This window comes from Rhagoletis pomonella, unplaced genomic scaffold (genome assembly GCF_013731165.1).
Source record: "Rhagoletis pomonella isolate Grant_MI unplaced genomic scaffold, Rhpom_1.0 Rhpom_scaffold_00004, whole genome shotgun sequence".
NCBI classification, from domain to species: domain Eukaryota; kingdom Metazoa; phylum Arthropoda; class Insecta; order Diptera; family Tephritidae; genus Rhagoletis; species Rhagoletis pomonella.
In genome coordinates this window covers 16,577,075-16,582,108 of record NW_023458558.1, presented here as the reverse complement: position 1 = coordinate 16,582,108, position 5,034 = coordinate 16,577,075, and the positions used below count along the sequence as shown (strand labels likewise).

The 5,034-nt window shown below is 35.9% G+C and overlaps 1 protein-coding gene across 1 annotated transcript in view; it reads left to right on the top strand.

Annotated features, from left to right (window-relative positions):
- The first annotated feature begins 2,664 nt into the window (after window positions 1-2,664).
- LOC118737106 (glutamyl aminopeptidase-like) overlaps window positions 2,665-5,034 on the top strand; it is a 21,099-nt gene continuing 18,729 nt past the window's right edge. Inside the window, exon 1 of the mRNA XM_036467403.1 lies at window positions 2,665-2,675. The gene's annotated coding sequence lies outside the window, so the exon portion shown is untranslated. The remainder of the gene's footprint in view (window positions 2,676-5,034) is intronic.

Sequence of the window (5,034 nt, the reverse complement as noted above, 5' to 3'; positions counted from 1 at the left end):
TTTTGGGAAAGACGAAAATACTTTTAAAAATTAATAATTATAAATTTAATACGTTCGCCGGGTATTTAATATTTGGCTTCACCCAAACTTAGACTTTTTACTTTTTCATTTTTGTTATTGGTTTATCTTAATTACGAAAGGCATATGTGAAGTGGAGAGCAAATTCGTAAAAAATAAGTCCATCTATGAGCTGCTCTCCCGAAAGCGGAAACGAAATGCTTTGCAAGTGAGGCCATATGGTCTTATTTCCATTTTGTTTTGGAAGTATAACCATATGATGTTATTTCCAATCTAGAAGTGAAATAAAGTCATATTCAAAATTGTACAAATGAGTAGCAAAGTCATAATTAACAGTCATAACCTTTTCAACTAAAATACATGTCTGGCCACACTGTTTGTGGATTACAAATTTTTTTATTGGTTGACCGTGGGCGTGATTCTTTGTTATTCAGTCCGAATCTAGAAGAGAATAGTCGTGTGGTTTATCAGCAAAAAATTCAATTCAAATCAAAATTATCAGAAAAAAATTAAAGAATGTGTTCAGATTATCCGGCCCCATATTATCCGGGAATAATGTTCTAATGAATAAGTGAACAGAGAAATTTATTCCGAATGTTCGGAATGTGAATAAAGAAACTCTCGCCGTGTGTTAACATTGTTACGGTAATTTTTAAGTTTACGGACACTTGTGAAAAGCATTGGTAATCATTAAATTATTTCGGCAAAAGCGGCAATCAAATATGTATACGCATTTTAAGACCCGATTATTACGAATTCGGGAACGGATATTAACTATTTCTTTTGATAATATTTCAAAAGTTGTCTGTAGAAAATACGTTCCGAATATTACTTAGAATCCTCCTACTGGCAGCACCTTTAAATCATAAAAACTAACAACCTTTCTTAAAAACTATTTTGAGTACCAATAATTAAAGTAATTATGATTTATTAAAGTTTTCAAAATTCGGGTATGCTTAATGTGACCAACTATTTCATAGCTCAAAGGAGTACAGAAACTGAAAACCAAAATTAGTATGAAAGTATGTAATGAGAAAATGGTAAAAGCAGAATATACAAAAACGGTAATAGTGTACAAATTCAACAAATAAATTTTAGTAATTAAAAATCTATACTATTCATTATTATAAGGCAAGGCGCCTATTCCCAGTGATCTACTGATCGTACAGAGACAAGTCATGTATCAAATTAAAGTGCTCGATCTGAAACTTTGCACGAACATTTCAGATTTAAATGTCATTAGACCACTTTTGAAATATTTCCATGGAAATTTTTTTTTAAGTTTTACACAAGGCGAATTAATATAAGCTGATAGCAGGAATACAAAAACAAAAATTTACATGTATTTTGTTTTTGCTCCCCGCAAACATATTCTGAGCGTTCAGAATATATGAGTCCGAAAGGAGTCCTAGGTAGGTAAAAAATATGAGTTTCAAAAACAAAAAATTGTTTACTCTTATATGCATCTTTTGGGATTCATATATGATCCAAGTTATGAGCCAGCACCTTGTGCCAATATAAAAACAATAAAGATTTGAAATTTAGATATATCTAAACTTGTTTATACAGAAATTGAAAATAATTAGAAAACAAAAAAATTAACACAATTTAGCTGCAGCTGCTGCTAATGAATGCATGTTGGAATCTGTTTATGCACGTAAGAATGTGTATATGTTATCTGAAAGGAATTTTTCCGAATGCCTTTGCAAATATAGTGCGTTCAATAAGACTCAAAGAACAACCTAAAATAAGAGTCCGAATGTACATAGTAATTTATGAGGCCGATAAGAGCCCTAAAAAGTGTCTGAAATGATTCATATATGAGGCCAAAAATGAGCCGTATATGAGGCCAATAAGAGTCGAATATGACTCATACTGAGGCTCATTTTATGTATGAATTTAAGCTCAAATAAGTCGACCTTCGGAGGAAGGGAAACACCCTCATATCGGACTCTTAAATGAGCTCATAATGAGCGTAATGGCTCCGAAATAGGACTCCTTGAAGACTCATTTATGACTCCAAATGTTTGCTGGGCTTTGGCGGCATAAACTGTCAAAATATGTAAGAGTGTGTGTAGAAATTCCAACAAAATTTTTCAATTTGATATCAGAAGCCGTGCGGCACATACACAAAATCAGCTGAGCTAGTAACACCACCTTATATTAATTCTCCTTGGTTTTACATTATACAATATTTTTCAGGTCCTTTATCGCTTACCAACTGAAATCAGACCTGTCAAATATCGACTCTATTGGGAGCCGAAATTCGAAACGAACACTTGCGAAGGCTATGTAACCGTACAGATAGAGGTTGACGTGGAAACTAATTTAATAGTTATGCATGCCAAGGATCTGGACATTGAAGGCGTCAGTATTTTGAATGTCATGGCCTATCTACGTATTACCGTTAAGTCATTCTATTTGAGTCCAGAACGTGAAATGCTCTTCATCGTATTGGGGGAATTGTTGCACACGGGTACACCATATGTGGTCAACATCGAATTTACATGTCAATTGAATGGACTAAATGGCATGTACTCAAGTGTATACACTAATGAGGAAAATGCGGAAAGGTGAGTTGAATATGTTTTAAAAAGTAAGTTTACACTCGATGACTATCACGAACAAGAGTCATTTCTTAAATGAGTAAATAATATGTTAACGGATCATATTAGAGAGAGAGAGAGAGATATTCCTACAACCTAGAAATCTGTGTCTCTAGTTGATGACTCTTTTCGCCGAAAATAATTTATCCAGCTATTATTATGTACATATATTTAGAGAAGCTCCGAACTTCAATGGCTGTAGCTCTAGCTATACATGAGAGAAGATATGGTAAGATAAATGCACTTGTATGACAGAACCAAGACACAACACGCCTTAAAAGGTATTTTGTGTCTCTAAAAATTTTACTTAACCCAGTATGCCCAATATACCCTCGGCTTCCCTAATGAATCCCATAAGGGCCCTGGCAATCGAGTTCATTATTACTAAGGCATGGACGATTGGATATTTGAAATAAATTGCTCTTTATCTAACCAAGGCTGGACAGTCAAACAGAATGTGTTCGGAAGTTTCCTCATCCTCAAGAGAGAGCCGGCATTTCGACTCCCCTATAATACCTTTTCGATGCATTATTGAACCGGGATTTTGATCCGGTTCAACGGTTTGGGAATTAAACAACCCTAAGCCTTCATAAAAAGTGGTTTCGCTGTCGGTTCGGATAAAACATTTGTGGAAAACTTTGGTTCGGTTATTAGTTCAGTTACTTAGTAGAAAAAAGTGTTTAATCTGGTTCACGTTCCTATAAAGAGAAAATGCTGTCTAGAGGCAGCCTTAGAATCCAGACGATAGACCCACTACAGAGTAAATAAATACAGAGTACAGTAAATACACCTTATCGGATTCGCGGAAAACTAGTCTGGCGAAAGTCGACTTAAAGTTGACGGCCTAAAACCAAATAATATTATTTACGAGAAAAAATGGTTAAGGTACTTTATTTGTATGTCAATATCAGGAAATCTTAAGCGAATGAAACCTGGAAAACTTTTTCTGGTTACTGAGGGAGCTTCATTATGCAAAACTTAAGCAGAATCGGGAAGAGGACACCACCTTGTGGTAACGCCCGTTAAGAGTTTCGATGTTTGATTCCGGAATATTATTATAAGTTAGCCGTTTCAGTACCGTTACCTTAGTGCCGTTAACTTATCAATTTTAAAGTATAGTTAAATCAGGAAGAATACACCATTCGCTGAACCAGACCAAATATACAAATATAGTCTATAGAGAATCCTTTCATCGAGATCAATCGACACCTTCGTCAACACTCGCTTCGTGAATTCCACCATTGCAGTCCAACGCCACCTATCGCAGAAGTTAGAGCTGAGTTGCTACGGGAGGCTGGCTATATTTTTGACTCAACTCCTTTTTGGATATTGCAGCAGGCTAAATCAAATTGGAATAAGATGCCCCGACGACGCTATTGTTATTATTAGGTCGGGAAAAATAGCGATGTGACCTACGAAGATTTATTGTGCTGAACCCTAATTGTAGTCAGTCAAACCTTAGGCTATTCGGGAAACTAAGCACTTTGGAGGGTGCTATGTTCCCAATTTTGGATGGATAAGTAAATCGTTCTCCAAGGTGTATCAGTCAACGATTGATGATACGAGGCTTCCTCCACCAGCCCACAAAACTTGAAGTCCGTTTCTATAGAAAGCCCCATTTTACTCAAATGGTACCTTGCCTTGCAGTGTCCTGTCAGGTAGCCAGTAAGTAAGTAAGTTCAAGAAGTCTTTCGGAGTGCCTCCTTGAAGGAGTTAACATTCGAGAGATGTGAGTTCCAATTGGGGTTTCTGTACAGAGTTACCCTTAGGTACTTCTCCTCTTCTGCGAACTGTTGCTTGCAAGGTGGGTCCAGTCAAGTTGACTTTCATTATTTTGGAAAATGAGACAATGAGACAACAATAGTGGGTTTATTGGCTAGCTCTTTTCAGCACACCAGTCTTCAGTTAGTTTTAGAGCAGCATGCAATCTGATGCAAATAATGCCTCATGCCAGCCAACAACGTAGATGACTAAGTCATCTGCACAACCATTGCCTTTCAGCTTTTCCTGGAGTTCGTTAACAACCGGTGTCCATAGTAGGCCCCGCGAAGATTCAACCACTAGGAAGGCTAGGAATATCCTTCATACACTAACCACCTCTTCAAATGTCGACTCACATCGGCTCATCTAACATCCCTTTCCATACTGATTAATGCAAAGTTTATTAAGCAACTTTAACAAAAAAGAGTTTCCTCATTTTACTTTTGATTTAATTTACTACAGTGGAAAATTTTCCAGTATTTAGATATAAAATTAATAAAAAACATCTAACTACAATTTTTCAATCAATAAAATAAGATTGAAAAATGAAAATACTTATTTTAGTTTGTGAAAAAATTTGGCAAGGGCTTCAAAATCTATACAAACAAGTAAGAAAGTCTAAGTTCGGGCGGAGCCGAACATTAAATAC